Below are 20,150 nucleotides of genomic sequence, written 5' to 3' on the forward strand. Positions count from 1 at the left end.
GTATATACAGGCAGACGCTAGATGGCACTGGGAGGAGGCTGGCTGGCACAGTATATACAGGCAGACGCTGGATGGCACTGGGAGGGGGCTGGCTGGCACAGTATATACAGGTAGACGCTGGATGGCACAGTATATACAGGTAGACGCTGGATGGCACAGTATATACAGGCAGACGCTGGATGGCACTGGGAGGGGGCTGGCTGGCACAGTATATACAGGCAGACGCTGGATGGCACTGGGAGGGGGCTGGTTGGCACAGTATATACAGGCAGAGGCTGGATGGCACAGTATATACAGGCAGACGCTGGATGGCACTGGGAGGGGGCTGGCTGGCACTGTATATACAGGTAGACGCTGGATGGCACAGTATATACAGGTAGACGCTGGATGGCACAGTATATACAGGTAGACGCTGGATGGCACTGGGAGGGGGCTGGCTGGCACTGTATATACAGGTAGACGCTGGATGGCACAGTATATACAGGTAGACGCTGGATGGCACAGTCTATACAGGCAGACGCTGGATGGCACTGGGAGGGGGCTGGCTGGCACTGTATATACAGGTAGAAACTGGATGGCACAGTATATACAGGTAGACGCTGGATGGCATAGTATATACAGGTAGACGCTGGATGGCACAGTATATACAGGCAGACGCTGGATGGCACAGTATATACAGGTAGACGCTGGATGGCACAGTATATACAGGCAGACGCTGGATGGCACAGAATATACAGGCAGACGCTGGATGGCACTGGGAGGAGGCTGGCTGGCACAGTATATACAGGCAGACGCTGGATGGCACTGGGAGGGGGCTGGCTGGCACAGTATATAGAGGTAGACGCTGGATGGCACAGTATATACAGGTAGACGCTGGATGGCACAGTATATACAGGTAGACGCTGGATGGCACAGTATATACAGGCAGACGCTGGATGGCACTGGGAGGGGGCTGGATGGCACAGTATATACAGGCAGACGCTGGATGGCACAGTATATACAGGCAGACGCTGGCTGGCACAGTATATACAGGTAGACGCTGGATGGCACAGTATATACAGGTAGACGCTGGCTGGCACAGTATATACAGGTAGACGCTGGACTGCACAGTATATACAGGCAGACGCTGGATGGCACTGGGAGGGGGCTGGCTGGCACAGTATATACAGGCAGACGCTGGCTGGCACAGTATATACAGGTAGACGCTGGCTGGCACAGTATATACAGGCAGACTCTGGATGGCACTGGGAGGGGGCTGGCTGGCACAGTATATACAGGCAGACGCTGGATGGCACTGGGAGGGGGCTGGCTGGCACAGTATATACAGGCAGACGCTGGATGGCACTGGGAGGGGGCTGGCTGGCACAGTATATACAGACAGACGCTGGATGGCACAGTATATACAGGCAGACGCTGGCTGGCACAGTATATACAGGTAGACGCTGGCTGGCACAGTATATAGAGGTAGACGCTGGATGGCACAGTATATACAGGTAGACGCTGGATGGCACAGTATATACAGGCAGACGCTGGATGGCACAGAATATACAGGTAGACGCTGGATGGCACAGTATATACAGGCAGACGCTGGATGGCACTGGGAGGGGGCTGGCTGGCACAGTATATACAGGCAGATGCTGGATGGCACTGGGAGGGGGCTAGCTGGCACAGTATATACAGGCAGATGCTGGATGGCACTGGGAGGGGGCTGGCTGGCACAGTATATACAGGCAGACGCTGGATGGCACTGGGAGGAGGCTGGCTGGCACAGTATATACAGGCAGACGCTGGATGGCACTGGGAGGGGGCTGGCTGGCACAGTATATACAGGTAGACGCTGGATGGCACAGTATATACAGGTAGACGCTGGATGGCACAGTATATACAAGCAGACGCTGGATGGCACAGTATATACAGGCAGACGCTGGATGGCACAGTATATACAGGTAGACGCTGGATGGCACAGTATATACAGGTAGACGCTGGACTGCACAGTATATACAGGCAGACGCTGGATGGCACTGGGAGGGGGCTGGCTGGCACAGTATATACAGACGCTGGATGGCACAGTATATACAGGTAGACGCTGGATGGCACAGTATATACAGGCAGACGCTGGATGGCACAGTATATACAGGTAGACGCTGGATGGCACTGGGAGGGGGCTAGCTGGCACTGTATATACAGGTAGACGCTGGATGGCACAGTATATACAGGTAGACGCTGGATGGCACTGGGAGGGGGCTGGATGGCACAGTATATACAGGTAGACGCTGGATGGCACAGTATATACAGGCAGACGCTGGATGGCACTGGGAGGGGGCTGGCTGGCACTGTATATACAGGTAGACGCTGGATGGCACAGTATATACAGGCAGACGCTGGATGGCACAGTATATACAGGTAGACGCTGGCTGGCACAGTATATACAGGTAGACGCTGGATGGCACAGTATGTACAGGCAGACGCTGGATGGCACAGTATATACAGGTAGACGCTGGATGGCACAGTATATACAGGCAGACGCTGGATGGCACAGAATATACAGGCAGACGCTGGATGGCACTGGGAGGGGGCTGGTTGGCACAGTATATACAGGCAGACGCTGGATGGCACTGGGAGGGGGCTGGCTGGCACAGTATATACAGGCAGACGCTGGATGGCACAGTATATACAGGTAGACGCTGGATGTCACTGGGAGGGGGCTGGCTGGCACAGTGTATACAGGCAGACGCTGGATGGCACTGGGAGGGGGCTGGCTGGCACAGTATATACAGGCAGACGCTGGATGGCACTGGGAGGGGGCTGGCTGGCACAGTATATACAGGCAGACGCTGGATGGCACTGGGAGGGGGCTGGCTGGCACAGTATATACAGGCAGACGCTGGATGGCACAGTATATACAGGCAGACGCTGGATGGCACTGGGAGGGGGCTGGCTGGCACAGTATATACAGGTAGACGCTGGATGGCACAGTATATACAGGCAGACGCCGGATGGCACTGGGAGGGGGCTGGCTGGCACAGTATATACAGGCAGACGCTGGATGGCACTGGGAGGGGGCTGGCTGGCACAGTATATACAGGCAGACGCTGGATGGCACTGGGAGGGGGCTGGCTGGCACAGTATATACAGGCAGACTCTGGATGGCACTGGGAGGGGGCTGGCTGGCACAGTATATACAGGCAGACGCTGGATGGCACTGGGAGGGGGCTGGCTGGCACAGTATATACAGGCAGACGCTGGATGGCACTGGGAGGAGGCTGGCTGGCACAGTATATACAGGCAGACGCTGGATGGCACTGGGAGGGGGCTGGCTGGCACAGTATATACAGGTAGACGCTGGATGGCACAGTATATACAGGTAGACGCTGGATGGCACAGTATATACAGGCAGACGCTGGATGGCACTGGGAGGGGGCTGGCTGGCACAGTATATACAGGCAGACGCTGGATGGCACTGGGAGGGGGCTGGCTGGCACAGTATATACAGGCAGAGGCTGGATGGCACAGTATATACAGGCAGACGCTGGATGGCACTGGGAGGGGGCTGGCTGGCACTGTATATACAGGTAGACGCTGGATGGCACAGTATATACAGGTAGACGCTGGATGGCACAGTATATACAGGTAGACGCTGGATGGCACTGGGAGGGGGCTGGCTGGCACTGTATATACAGGTAGACGCTGGATGGCACAGTATATACAGGTAGACGCTGGATGGCACAGTCTATACAGGCAGACGCTGGATGGCACTGGGAGGGGGCTGGCTGGCACTGTATATACAGGTAGAAACTGGATGGCACAGTATATACAGGTAGACGCTGGATGGCATAGTATATACAGGTAGACGCTGGATGGCACAGTATATACAGGCAGACGCTGGATGGCACAGTATATACAGGTAGACGCTGGATGGCACAGTATATACAGGCAGACGCTGGATGGCACAGAATATACAGGCAGACGCTGGATGGCACTGGGAGGAGGCTGGCTGGCACAGTATATACAGGCAGACGCTGGATGGCACTGGGAGGGGGCTGGCTGGCACAGTATATAGAGGTAGACGCTGGATGGCACAGTATATACAGGTAGACGCTGGATGGCACAGTATATACAGGCAGACGCTGGATGGCACAGTATATACAGGTAGACACTGGATGGCACAGTATATACAGGCAGACGCTGGATGGCACTGGGAGGGGGCTGGATGGCACAGTATATACAGGCAGACGCTGGATGGCACAGTATATACAGGCAGACGCTGGCTGGCACAGTATATACAGGTAGACGCTGGATGGCACAGTATATACAGGTAGACGCTGGCTGGCACAGTATATACAGGTAGACGCTGGATGGCACAGTATATACAGGCAGACGCTGGATGGCACAGTATATACAGGTAGACGCTGGACTGCACAGTATATACAGGCAGACGCTGGATGGCACTGGGAGGGGGCTGGCTGGCACAGTATATACAGGCAGACGCTGGATGGCACAGTATATACAGGCAGACGCTGGATGGCACAGTATATACAGGTAGACGCTGGATGGCACTGGGAGTGGGCTGGCTGGCACTGTATATACAGGTAGACGCTGGATGGCACAGTATATACAGTTAGACGCTGGATGGCACAGTATATACAGGCAGACGCTGGATGGCACTGGGAGGGGGCTGGCTGGCAATGTATATACAGGCAGACGCTGGATGGCACAGTATATACAGGCAGACGCTGGATTGCACAGTATATACAGGTAGACGCTGGCTGGCACAGTATACACAGGTAGACGCTGGATGGCACAGTATATACAGGCAGACGCTGGATGGCACAGTATATACAGGTAGATGCTGGATGGCACAGTATATACAGGCAGACGCTGGATGGCACAGAATATACAGGCAGACGCTGGATGGCACTGGGAGGAGGCTGGCTGGCACAGTATATACAGGCAGACGCTGGATGGCACTGGGAGGGGGCTGGCTGGCACAGTATATACAGGTAGACGCTGGATGGCACAGTATATACAGGCAGACGCTGGATGGCACTGGGAGGGGGCTGGCTGGCACAGTATATACAGGCAGACGCTGGATGGCACTGGGAGAGGGCTGGCTGGCACAGTATATACAGGCAGACGCTGGATGGCACAGTATATACAGGCAGACGCTGGATGTCACTGGGAGGGGGCTGGCTGGCACAGTATATACAGGCAGACGCTGGATGGCACTGGGAGGGGGCTGGCTGGCACAGTATATACAGGCAGACGCTGGATGGCACTGGCAGGGGGCTGGCTGGCACAGTATATACAGGCAGACGCTGGATGGCACTGGGAGGGGGCTGGCTGGCACAGTATATACAGGCAGACGCTGGATGGCACAGTATATACAGGCAGACGCTGGATGGCACTGGGAGGGGGCTGGCTGGCACAGTATATACAGGTAGACGCTGGATGGCACAGTATATACAGGCAGACGCTGGATGGCACTGGGAGGGGGCTGGCTGGCACAGTATATACAGGCAGACGCTGGATGGCACTGGGAGGGGGCTGGCTGGCACAGTATATACAGGCAGACGCTGGATGGCACTGGGAGGGGGCTGGCTGGCACAGTATATACAGGCAGACGCTGGATGGCACTGGGAGGGGGCTGGCTGGCACAGTATATACAGGCAGACGCTGGATGGCACTTTGAGGGGGCTGGCTGGCACAGTATATACAGGCAGACGCTGGATGGCACTCGGAGGGGGCTGGCTGGCACAGTATATACAGGCAGACGCTGGATGGCACCACTGGGAAGGGGTTGGCTGGCACAGTATATACAGGCAGACGCTCGATGGCACAGTATATACAGGCAGACGCTGGATGGCACTGGGAGGGGGCTGGCTGGCACAGTATATACAGGCAGACGCTGGATGGCACAGTATATACAGGCAGACGCTGGATGGCACTGGGAGGGGGCTGGCTGGCACAGTATATACAGGCAGACGCTGGATGGCACTGGGAGGGGGCTGGCTGGCACAGTATATACAGGCAGACACTGGATGGCACTGGGAGGGGGCTGGCTGGCACAGTATATACAGGCAGACGCTGGATGGCACTGGGAGGGGGCTGGCTGGCACAGTATATACAGGCAGACGCTGGATGGCACTGGGAGGGGGCTGGCTGGCACAGTATATACAGGCAGACGCTGGATGGCACTGGGAGGAGGCTGGCTGGCACAGTATATACAGGCAGACGTTGGATGGCACTGGGAGGGGGCTGGCTGGCACAGTATATACAGGTAGACGCTGGATGGCACAGTATATACAGGCAGACGCTGGATGGCACTGGGAGGGGGCTGGCTGGCACAGTATATACAGGCAGACTCTGCATGGCACTGGGAGGGGGCTGGCTGGCACAGTATATACAGGCAGACGCTGGATGGCACAGTATATACAGGTAGACGCTGGATGGCACTGGGAGGGGGCTGGCTGGCACAGTATATACAGGCAGACGCTGGATGGCACAGTATATACAGGCAGACGCTGGCTGGCACAGTATATACAGGTAGACGCTGGCTGGCACAGTATATAGAGGTAGACGCTGGATGGCACAGTATATACAGGTAGACGCTGGATGGCACAGTATATACAGGCAGACGCTGGATGGCACAGTATATACAGGCAGACGCTGGATGGCACTGGGAGTGGGCTGGCTGGCACAGTATATACAGGCAGACGCTAGATGGCACAGTATATACAGGTAGACGCTGGATGGCACAGTATATACAGGCAGACGCTGGCTGGCACAGTATATACAGGTAGACGCTGGATGGCACAGTATATACAGGTAGACGCTGGCTGGCACAGTATATACAGGTAGACGCTGGATGGCACAGTATATACAGGCAGACGCTGGATGGCACAGTATATACAGGTAGACGCTGGATGGCACAGTATATACAGGTAGACGCTGGACTGCACAGTATATACAGGCAGACGCTGGACTGCACAGTATATACAGGCAGACGCTGGATGGCACTGGGAGGGGGCTGGTTGGCACAGTATATACAGGCAGACGCTGGATGGCACAGTATATACAGGTAGACGCTGGAAGGCACAGTATATACAGGCAGACGCTGGATGGCACTGGGAGGGGGCTGGCTGGCACTGTATATACAGGTAGACGCTGGATGGCACAGTATATACAGGCAGACGCTGGATGGCACAGTATATACAGGTAGACGCTGGCTGGCACAGTATATACAGGTAGACGCTGGATGGCACAGTATATACAGGCAGACGCTGGATGGCACTGGGAGGAGGCTGGCTGGCACAGTATATACAGGCAGACGCTGGATGGCACTGGGAGGGGGCTGGCTGGCACAGTATATACAGGTAGACGCTGGATGGCACAGTATATACAGGCAGACGCTGGATGGCACTGGGAGGGGGCTGGCTGGCACAGTATATACAGGTAGACGCTGGATGGCACTGGGAGGGGGCTGGCTGGCACAGTATATACAGGCAGACGCTGGATGGCACAGTATATGCAGGCAGACGCTGGATGGCACTGGGAGGGGGCTGGCTGGCACAGTATATACAGGCAGACGCTGGATGGCACTGGGAGGGGGCTGGCTGGCACAGTATATACAGGCAGACGCTGGATGGCACTGGGAGGGGGCTGGCTGGCACAGTATATACAGGCAGACGCTGGATGGCACTGGGAGGGAGCTGGCTGGCACAGTATATACAGGCAGACGCTGGATGGCACTGGGAGGGGGCTGGCTGGCACAGTATATACAGGCAGACGCTGGATGGCACTGGGAGGGGGTTGGCTGGCACAGTATATACAGGCAGACGCTCGATGGCACAGTATATACAGGCAGACGCTGGATGGCACTGGGAGGGGGCTGGCTGGCACAGTATATACAGGTAGACTCTGGATGGCACAGTATATACAGGCAGACGCTGGATGGCACTGGGAGGGGGCTGGCTGGCACAGTATATACAGGCAGACGCTGGATGGCACTGGGAGGGGGCTGGCTGGCACAGTATATACAGGCAGACGCTGGATGGCACTGGGAGGGGGCTGGCTGGCACAGTATATACAGGCAGACGCTGGATGGCACTGGGAGGGGGTTGGCTGGCACAGTATATACAGGCAGACGCTGGATGGCACAGTATATACAGGCAGACGCTGGATGGCACTGGGAGGGGGCTGGCTGGCACAGTATATACAGGTAGACGCTGGATGGCACAGTATATACAGGCAGACGCTGGATGGCACTGGGAGGGGGCTGGCTGGCACAGTATACACAGGCAGACGCTGGATGGCACTGGGAGGGGGCTGGCTGGCACAGTATATACAGGCAGACGCTGGATGGCACTGGGAGGGGGCTGGCTGGCACAGTATATACAGGCAGACGCTGGATGGCACTGGCAGGGGGCTGGCTGGCACAGTATATACAGGCAGACGCTGGATGGCACTGGGAGGGGGTTGGCTGGCACAGTATATACAGGCAGACGCTGGATGGCACAGTATATACAGGCAGACGCTGGATGGCACTGGGAGGGGGCTGGCTGGCACAGTATATACAGGTAGACGCTGGATGGCACAGTATATACAGGCAGACGCTGGATGGCACTGGGAGGGGGCTGGCTGGCAAAGTATATACAGGCAGACGCTGGATGGCACTGGGAGGGGGCTGGCTGGCACAGTATATACAGGCAGACGCTGGATGGCACTGGGAGGGGGCTGGCTGGCACAGTATATACAGGCAGACGCTGGATGGCACTGGGAGGGGGCTGGCTGGCACAGTATATACAGGCAGACGCTGGATGGCACGGGGAGGGGGCTGGCTGGCACAGTATATACAGGCAGACGCTGGATGGCACTGGGAGGGGGCTGGCTGGCACAGTATATACAGGCAGACGCTGGATGGCACTGGGAGGGGGCTGGCTGGCACAGTATATACAGGCAGACGCTGGATGGCACTGGGAGGGGGCTGGCTGGCACAGTATATACAGGCAGACGCTGGATGGCACTGGGAGGGGGTTGGCTGGCACAGTATATACAGGCAGACGCTCGATGGCACAGTATATACAGGCAGACGCTGGATGGCACTGGGAGGGGGCTGGCTGGCACAGTATATACAGGTAGACGCTGGATGGCACAGTATATACAGGCAGACGCTGGATGGCACTGGGAGGGGGCTGGCTGGCACAGTATATACAGGCAGACGCTGGATGGCACTGGGAGGGGGCTGGCTGGCACGGTATATACAGGCAGACGCTGGATGGCACTGGGAGGGGGCTGACTGGCACAGTATATACAGGCAGACGCTGGATGGCACTGGGAGGGGGCTGGCTGGCACAGTATATACAGGCAGACGCTGGATGGCACTGGGAGGGGGCTGGCTGGCACAGTATATACAGGCAGACGCTGGATGGCACTGGGAGGAGGCTGGCTGGGACAGTATATACAGGCAGACGCTGGATGGCACTGGGAGGGGGCTGGCTGGCACAGTATATACAGGTAGACGCTGGATGGCACAGTATATACAGGCAGACGCTGGATGGCACTGGGAGGGGGCTGTCTGGCACAGTATATACAGGCAGACGCTGGATGGCACTGGGAGGGGGCTGGCTGGCACAGTATATACAGGCAGACGCTGGATGGCACTGGGAGGGGGCTGGCTGGCACAGTATATACAGGCAGACGCTGGATGGGACTGGGAGGGGGTTGGCTGGCACAGTATATACAGGCAGACGCTGGATGGCACAGTATATACAGGCAGACGCTGGATGGCACTGGGAGGGGGCTGGCTGGCACAGTATATACAGGTAGACGCTGGATGGCACAGTATATACAGGCAGACGCTGGATGGCACTGGGAGGGGGCTGGCTGGCACAGTATATACAGGCAGACGCTGGATGGCACTGGGAGGGGGCTGGCTGGCACAGTATATACAGGCAGACGCTGGATGGCACTGGGAGGGGGCTGGCTGGCACAGTATATACAGGCAGACGCTGGATGGCACTGGCAGGGGGCTGGCTGGCACAGTATATACAGGCAGACGCTGGATGGCACTGGGAGGGGGTTGGCTGGCACAGTATATACAGGCAGACGCTGGATGGCACAGTATATACAGGCAGACGCTGGATGGCACTGGGAGGGGGCTGGCTGGCACAGTATATACAGGTAGACGCTGGATGGCACAGTATATACAGGCAGACGCTGGATGGCACTGGGAGGGGGCTGGCTGGCAAAGTATATACAGACAGACGCTGGATGGCACTGGGAGGGGGCTGGCTGGCACAGTATATACAGGCAGACGCTGGATGGCACTGGGAGGGGGCTGGCTGGCACAGTATATACAGGCAGACGCTGGATGGCACTGGGAGGGGGCTGGCTGGCACAGTATATACAGGCAGACGCTGGATGGCACGGGGAGGGGGCTGGCTGGCACAGTATATACAGGCAGACGCTGGATGGCACTGGGAGGGGGCTGGCTGGCACAGTATATACAGGCAGACGCTGGATGGCACTGGGAGGGGGCTGGCTGGCACAGTATATACAGGCAGACGCTGGATGGCACTGGGAGGGGGCTGGCTGGCACAGTATATACAGGCAGACGCTGGATGGCACTGGGAGGGGGTTGGCTGGCACAGTATATACAGGCAGACGCTCGATGGCACAGTATATACAGGCAGACGCTGGATGGCACTGGGAGGGGGCTGGCTGGCACAGTATATACAGGTAGACGCTGGATGGCACAGTATATACAGGCAGACGCTGGATGGCACTGGGAGGGGGCTGGCTGGCACAGTATATACAGGCAGACGCTGGATGGCACTGGGAGGGGGCTGGCTGGCACGGTATATACAGGCAGACGCTGGATGGCACTGGGAGGGGGCTGACTGGCACAGTATATACAGGCAGACGCTGGATGGCACTGGGAGGGGGCTGGCTGGCACAGTATATACAGGCAGACGCTGGATGGCACTGGGAGGGGGCTGGCTGGCACAGTATATACAGGCAGACGCTGGATGGCACTGGGAGGAGGCTGGCTGGGACAGTATATACAGGCAGACGCTGGATGGCACTGGGAGGGGGCTGGCTGGCACAGTATATACAGGTAGACGCTGGATGGCACAGTATATACAGGCAGACGCTGGATGGCACTGGGAGGGGGCTGGCTGGCACAGTATATACAGGCAGACGCTGGATGGCACTGGGAGGGGGCTGGCTGGCACAGTATATACAGGCAGACGCTGGATGGCACAGTATATACAGGTAGACGCTGGATGGCACTGGGAGGGGGCTGGCTGGCACAGTATATACAGGCAGACGCTGGATGGCACAGTATATACAGGCAGACGCTGGCTGGCACAGTATATACAGGTAGACGCTGGCTGGCACAGTATATAGAGGTAGACGCTGGATGGCACAGTATATACAGGCAGACGCTGGATGGCACAGTATATACAGGCAGACGCTGGATGGCACTGGGAGGGGGCTGGCTGGCACAGTATATACAGGCCGACGCTAGATGGCACAGTATATACAGGTAGACGCTGGATGGCACAGTATATACAGGCAGACGCTGGCTGGCACAGTATATACAGGTAGACGCTGGATGGCACAGTATATACAGGTAGACGCTGGCTGGCACAGTATATACAGGTAGACGCTGGATGGCACAGTATATACAGGCAGACGCTGGATGGCACAGTATATACAGGTAGACGCTGGACTGCACAGTATATACAGGCAGACGCTGGATGGCACTGGGAGGAGGCTGGCTGGCACAGTATATACAGGCAGACGCTGGATGGCACTGGGAGGGGGCTGGCTGGCACAGTATATACAGGTAGACGCTGGATGGCACAGTATATACAGGCAGACGCTGGATGGCACTGGGAGGGGGCTGGCTGGCACAGTATATACAGGCAGACGCTGGATGGCACTGGGAGGGGGCTGGCTGGCACAGTATATACAGGCAGACGCTGGATGGCACTGGGAGGGGGCTGGCTGGCACAGTATATACAGGCAGACGCTGGATGGCACTGGGAGGGGGCTGGCTGGCACAGTATATACAGGCAGACGCTGGATGACACTGGGAGGGGGCTGGCTGGCACAGTATATACAGGCAGACGCTGGATGGCACTGGGAGGAGGCTGGCTGGCACAGTATATACAGGCAGACGCTGGATGGCACTGGGAGGGGGCTGGCTGGCACAGTATATACAGGTAGACGCTGGATGGCACAGTATATACAGGTAGATGCTGGATGGCACAGTATATACAGGCAGACGCTGGATGGCACTGGGAGGGGGCTGGCTGGCACAGTATATACAGGCAGACGCTGGATGGCACTGGGAGGGGGCTGGCTGGCACAGTATATACAGGCAGAGGCTAGATGGCACAGTATATACAGGCAGACGCTGGATGGCACTGGGAGGGGGCTGGCTGGCACTGTATATACAGGTAGACGCTGGATGGCACAGTATATACAGGTAGACGCTGGATGGCACAGTATATACAGGTAGACGCTGGATGGCACTGGGAGGGGGCTGGCTGGCACTGTATATACAGGTAGACGCTGGATGGCACAGTATATACAGGTAGACGCTGGATGGCACAGTCTATACAGGCAGACGCTGGATGGCACTGGGAGGGGGCTGGCTGGCACTGTATATACAGGTAGAAACTGGATGGCACAGTATATACAGGTAGACGCTGGATGGCATAGTATATACAGGTAGACGCTGGATGGCACAGTATATACAGGCAGACGCTGGATGGCACAGTATATACAGGTAGACGCTGGATGGCACAGTATATACAGGCAGACGCTGGATGGCACAGAATATACAGGCAGACGCTGGATGGCACTGGGAGGAGGCTGGCTGGCACAGTATATACAGGCAGACGCTGGATGGCACTGGGAGGGGGCTGGCTGGCACAGTATATACAGGCAGACGCTGGATAGCACAGTATATAAAGGCAGACGCTGGATGGCACTGGGAGGGGGCTGGCTGGCACAGTATATACAGGCAGACGCTGGATGGCACAGTATATACAGGCAGACGCTGGCTGGCACAGTATATACAGGTAGACGCTGGCTGGCACAGTATATAGAGGTAGACGCTGGATGGCACAGTATATACAGGTAGACGCTGGATGGCACAGTATATACAGGCAGACGCTGGATGGCACAGTATATACAGGTAGACGCTGGATGGCACAGTATATACAGGCAGACGCTGGATGGCACTGGGAGGGGGCTGGATGGCACAGTATGTACAGGCAGACGCTGGATGGCACAGTATATACAGGTAGACGCTGGATGGCACAGTATATACAGGTAGACGCTGGCTGGCACAGTATATACAGGTAGACGCTGGATGGCACAGTATATACAGGCAGACGCTGGATGGCACAGTATATACAGGTAGACGCTGGACTGCACAGTATATACAGGCAGACGCTGGATGGCACTGGGAGGGGGCTGGCTGGCACAGTATATACAGGCAGACGCTGGATGGCACAGTATATACAGGCAGACGCTGGATGGCACAGTATATACAGGCAGACGCTGGATGGCACTGGGAGGGGGCTGGCTGGCAATGTATATACAGGCAGACGCTGGATGGCACAGTATATACAGGCAGACGCTGGATTGCACAGTATATACAGGTAGACGCTGGCTGGCACAGTATACACAGGTAGACGCTGGATGGCACAGTATATACAGGCAGACGCTGGATGGCACAGTATATACAGGTAGACGCTGGATGGCACAGTATATACAGGCAGACGCTGGATGGCACAGAATATACAGGCAGACGCTGGATGGCACTGGGAGGAGGCTGGCTGGCACAGTATATACAGGCAGACGCTGGATGGCACTGGGAGGGGGCTGGCTGGCACAGTATATACAGATAGACGCTGGATGGCACAGTATATACAGGTAGACGCTGGATGGCACAGTATATACAGCAAACGCTGGATGGCACTGGGAGGGGGCTGGCTGGCACAGTATATACAGGCAGACGCTGGATGGCACTGGGAGAGGGCTGGCTGGCACAGTATAAACAGGCAGACGCTGGATGGCACAGTATATACAGGCAGACGCTGGATGTCACTGGGAGGGGGCTGGCTGGCACAGTATATACAGGCAGACGCTGGATGGCACTGGGAGGGGGCTGGCTGGCACAGTATATACAGGCAGACGCTGGATGGCACTGGCAGGGGGCTGGCTGGCACAGTATATACAGGCAGACGCTGGATGGCACAGGGAGGGGGTTGGCTGGCACAGTATATACAGGTAGACGCTGGATGGCACAGTATATACAGGCAGACGCTGGATGGCACTGGGAGGGGGCTGGCTGGCACAGTATATACAGGCAGACGCTGGATGGCACTGGGAGGGGGCTGGCTGGCACAGTATATACAGGCAGACGCTGGATGGCACTGGGAGGGGGCTGGCTGGCACAGTATATACAGGCAGACGCTGGATGGCACTGGGAGGGGGCTGGCTGGCACAGTATATACAGGCAGACGCTGGATGGCACAGTATATACAGGCAGACGCTGGCTGGCACAGTATATACAGGTAGACGCTGGCTGGCACAGTATATAGAGGTAGACGCTGGATGGCACAGTATATACAGGTAGACGCTGGATGGCACAGTATATACAGGCAGACGCTGGATGGCACAGTATATACAGGTAGACGCTGGATGGCACAGTATATACAGGCAGACGCTGGATGGCACTGGGAGGGGGCTGGATGGCACAGTATGTACAGGCAGACGCTGGATGGCACAGTATATACAGGTAGACGCTGGATGGCACAGTATATACAGGTAGACGCTGGCTGGCACAGTATATACAGGTAGACGCTGGATGGCACAGTATATACAGGCAGACGCTGGATGGCACAGTATATACAGGTAGACGCTGGACTGCACAGTATATACAGGCAGACGCTGGATGGCACTGGGAGGGGGCTGGCTGGCACAGTATATACAGGCAGACGCTGGATGGCACAGTATATACAGGTAGACGCTGGATGGCACAGTATATACAGGCAGACGCTGGATGGCACAGTATATACAGGCAGACGCTGGATGGCACTGGGAGGGGGCTGGCTGGCAATGTATATACAGGCAGACGCTGGATGGCACAGTATATACAGGCAGACGCTGGATTGCACAGTATATACAGGTAGACGCTGGCTGGCACAGTATACACAGGTAGACGCTGGATGGCACAGTATATACAGGCAGACGCTGGATGGCACAGTATATACAGGTAGACGCTGGATGGCACAGTATATACAGGCAGACGCTGGATGGCACAGAATATACAGGCAGACGCTGGATGGCACTGGGAGGAGGCTGGCTGGCACAGTATATACAGGCAGACGCTGGATGGCACTGGGAGGGGGCTGGCTGGCACAGTATATACAGATAGACGCTGGATGGCACAGTATATACAGGTAGACGCTGGATGGCACAGTATATACAGCAAACGCTGGATGGCACTGGGAGGGGGCTGGCTGGCACAGTATAAACAGGCAGACGCTGGATGGCACTGGGAGAGGGCTGGCTGGCACAGTATAAACAGGCAGACGCTGGATGGTACAGTATATACAGGCAGACGCTGGGTGTCACTGGGAGGGGGCTGGCTGGCACAGTATATACAGGCAGACGCTGGATGGCACTGGGAGGGGGCTGGCTGGCACAGTATATACAGGCAGACGCTGGATGGCACTGGCAGGGGGCTGGCTGGCACAGTATATACAGGCAGACGCTGGATGGCACAGGGAGGGGGTTGGCTGGCACAGTATATACAGGTAGACGCTGGATGGCACAGTATATACAGGCAGACGCTGGATGGCACTGGGAGGGGGCTGGCTGGCACAGTATATACAGGCAGACGCTGGATGGCACTGGGAGGGGGCTGGCTGGCACAGTATATACAGGCAGACGCTGGATGGCACTGGGAGGGGGCTGGCTGGCACAGTATATACAGGCAGACGCTGGATGGCACTGGGAGGGGGCAGGCTGGCACAGTATATACAGGCAGACGCTGGATGGCACTGGGAGGGGGCTGGCTGGCACAGTATATACAGGCAGACGCTGGATGGCACTGGGAGGGGGCTGGCTGGCACAGTATATACAGGCAGATGCTGGATGGCACTGGGAGGGGGTTGGCTGGCACAGTATATGCAGGCAGACGCTCGATGGCACAGTATATACAGGCAGACGCTGGATGGCACTGGGAGGGGGCTGGCTGACACAGTATATACAGGTAGACGCTGGATGGCACAGTATATACAGGCAGACGCTGGATGGCACTGGGAGGGGGCTGGCTGGCACAGTATATACAGGCAGACGCTGGATGGCACTGGGAGGGGGCTGGCTGGCACAGTATATACAGGCAGACGCTGGATGGCACTGGGAGGGGGCTGGCTGGCACAGTATATACAGGCAGACGCTGGATGGCACTGGGAGGGGGCTGGCTGGCACAGTATATACAGGCAGACGCTGGATGGCACTGGGAGGGGGCTGGCTGGCACAGTATATACAGGCAGACGCTGGATGGCACTGGGAGGAGGCTGGCTGGCACAGTATATACAGGCAGACGCTGGATGGCACTGGGAGGGGGCTGGCTGGCACAGTATATACAGGTAGACGCTGGATGGCACAGTATATACAGGCAGACGCTGGATGGCACTGGGCGGGGGCTGGCTGGCACAGTATATACAGGCAGACGCTGGATGGCACTGGGAGGGGGCTGGCTGGCACAGTATATACAGGCAGACGCTGGATGGCACAGTATATACAGGTAGACGCTGGATGGCACTGGGAGGGGGCTGGCTGGCACAGTATATACAGGCAGACGCTGGATAGCACAGTATATACAGGCAGACGCTGGCTGGCACAGTATATACAGGTAGACGCTGGCTGGCACAGTATATAGAGGTAGACGCTGGATGGCACAGTATATACAGGCAGACGCTGGATGGCACAGTATATACAGGCAGACGCTGGATGGCACTGGGAGGGGGCTGGCTGGCACAGTATATACAGGCAGACGCTAGATGGCACAGTATATACAGGTAGACGCTGGATGGCACAGTATATACAGGCAGACGCTGGCTGGCACAGTATATACAGGTAGACGCTGGATGGCACAGTATATACAGGTAGACGCTGGCTGGCACAGTATATACAGGTAGACGCTGGATGGCACAGTATATACAGGCAGACGCTGGATGGCACAGTATATACAGGTAGACGCTGGATGGCACAGTATATACAGGTAGACGCTGGACTGCACAGTATATACAGGCAGACGCTGGACTGCACAGTATATACAGGCAGACGCTGGATGGCACTGGGAGGGGGCTGGCTGGCACAGTATATACAGGCAGACGCTGGATGGCACAGTATATACAGGTAGACGCTGGATTGCACAGTATATACAGGCAGACGCTGGATGGCACTGGGAGGGGGCTGGCTGGCACTGTATATACAGGTAGACGCTGGATGGCACAGTATATACAGGCAGACGCTGGATGGCACAGTATATACAGGCAGACGCTGGATGGCACAGTATATACAGGTAGACGCTGGCTGGCACAGTATATACAGGTAGACGCTGGATGGCACAGTATATACAGGCAGACGCTGGATGGCACAGAATATACAGGCAGACGCTGGATGGCACTGGGAGGAGGCTGGCTGGCACAGTATATACAGGCAGACGCTGGATGGCACTGGGAGGGGGCTGGCTGGCACAGTATATACAGGTAGACGCTGGATGGCACAGTATATACAGGCAGACACTGGATGGCACTGGGAGGGGGCTGGCTGGCACAGTATATACAGGTAGACGCTGGATGGCACTGGGAGGGGGCTGGCTGGCACAGTATATACAGGCAGACGCTGGATGGCACAGTATATACAGGCAGACGCTGGATGGCACTGGGAGGGGGCTGGCTGGCACAGTATATACAGGCAGACGCTGGATGGCACTGGGAGGGGGCTGGCTGGCACAGTATATACAGGCAGACGCTGGATGGCACTGGGAGGGGGCTGGCTGGCACAGTATATACAGGCAGACGCTGGATGGCACTGGGAGGGAGCTGGCTGGCACAGTATATACAGGCAGACGCTGGATGGCACTGGGAGGGGGCTGGCTGGCACAGTATATACAGGCAGACGCTGGATGGCACTGGGAGGGGGTTGGCTGGCACAGTATATACAGGCAGACGCTCGATGGCACAGTATATACAGGCAGACGCTGGATGGCACTGGGAGGGGGCTGGCTGGCACAGTATATACAGGTAGACGCTGGATGGCACAGTATATACAGGCAGACGCTGGATGGCACTGGGAGGGGGCTGGCTGGCACAGTATATACAGGCAGACGCTGGATGGCACTGGGAGGGGGCTGGCTGGCACAGTATATACAGGCAGACGCTGGATGGCACTGGGAGGGGGCTGGCTGGCACAGTATATACAGGCAGACGCTGGATAGCACTGGGAGGGGGTTGGCTGGCACAGTATATACAGGCAGACGCTGGATGGCACAGTATATACAGGCAGACGCTGGATGGCACTGGGAGGGGGCTGGCTGGCACAGTATATACAGGTAGACGCTGGATGGCACAGTATATACAGGCAGACGCTGGATGGCACTGGGAGGGGGCTGGCTGGCACAGTATATACAGGCAGACGCTGGATGGCACTGGGAGGGGGCTGGCTGGCACAGTATATACAGGCAGACGCTGGATGGCACTGGGAGGGGGCTGGCTGGCACAGTATATACAGGCAGACGCTGGATGGCACTGGGAGGGGGCTGGCTGGCACAGAATATACAGGCAGACGCTGGATGGCACTGGGAGGGGTTGGCTGGCACAGTATATACAGGCAGACGCTGGATGGCACAGTATATACAGGCAGACGCTGGATGGCACTGGGAGGGGGCTGGCTGGCACAGTATATACAGGTAGACGCTGGATGGCACAGTATATACAGGCAGACGCTGGATGGCACTGGGAGGGGGCTGGCTGGCACAGTATATACAGGCAGACGCTGGATGGCACTGGGAGGGGGCTGGCTGGCACAGTATATACAGGCAGACGCTGGATGGCACTGGGAGGGGGCTGGCTGGCACAATATATACAGGCAGACGCTGGAGGGCACTGGGAGGGGGCTGGCTGGCACAGTATATACAGGCAGACGCTGGATGGCACGGGGAGGGGGCTGGCTGGCACAGTATATACAGGCAGACGCTGGATGGCACTGGGAGGGGGCTGGCTGGCACAGTATATACAGGCAGACGCTGGATGGCACTGGGAGGGGGTTGGCTGGCACAGTATATACAGGCAGACGCTCGATGGCACAGTATATACAGGCAGACGCTGGATGGCACTGGGAGGGGGCTGGCTGGCACAGTATATACAGGTAGACGCTGGATGGCACAGTATATACAGGCAGACGCTGGATGGCACAGTATATACAGGCAGACGCTGGATGGCACTGGGAGGGGGCTGGCTGGCACAGTATATACAGGCAGACGCTGGATGGCACTGGGAGGGGGCTGGCTGGCACAGTATATACAGGCAGACGCTGGATGGCACTGGGAGGGGGCTGGCTGGCACAGTATATACAGGCAGACGCTGGATGGCACTGGGAGGAGGCTGGCTGGCACAGTATATACAGGCAGACGCTGGATGGCACTGGGAGGGGGCTGGCTGGCACAGTATATACAGGTAGACGCTGGATGGCACAGTATATACAGGCAGACGCTGGATGGCACTGGGAGGGGGCTGGCTGGCACAGTATATACAGGCAGACGCTGGATGGCACTGGGAGGGGGCTGGCTGGCACAGTATATACAGGCAGACGCTGGATGGCACAGTATATACAGGTAGACGCTGGATGGCACTGGGAGGGGGCTGGCTGGCACAGTATATACAGGCAGACGCTGGATGGCACAGTATATACAGGCAGACGCTGGCTGGCACAGTATATACAGGTAGACGCTGGCTGGCACAGTATATAGAGGTAGACGTTGGATGGCACAGTATATACAGGCAGACGCTGGATGGCACAGTATATACAGGCAGACGCTGGATGGCACTGGGAGG

The sequence above is a fragment of the Phyllobates terribilis genome, unplaced genomic scaffold (assembly GCF_046119375.1).
Source record: "Phyllobates terribilis strain yellow unplaced genomic scaffold, ASM4611937v1 Scaffold_5__5_contigs__length_657084704, whole genome shotgun sequence".
Lineage (NCBI taxonomy): Eukaryota > Metazoa > Chordata > Amphibia > Anura > Dendrobatidae > Phyllobates > Phyllobates terribilis.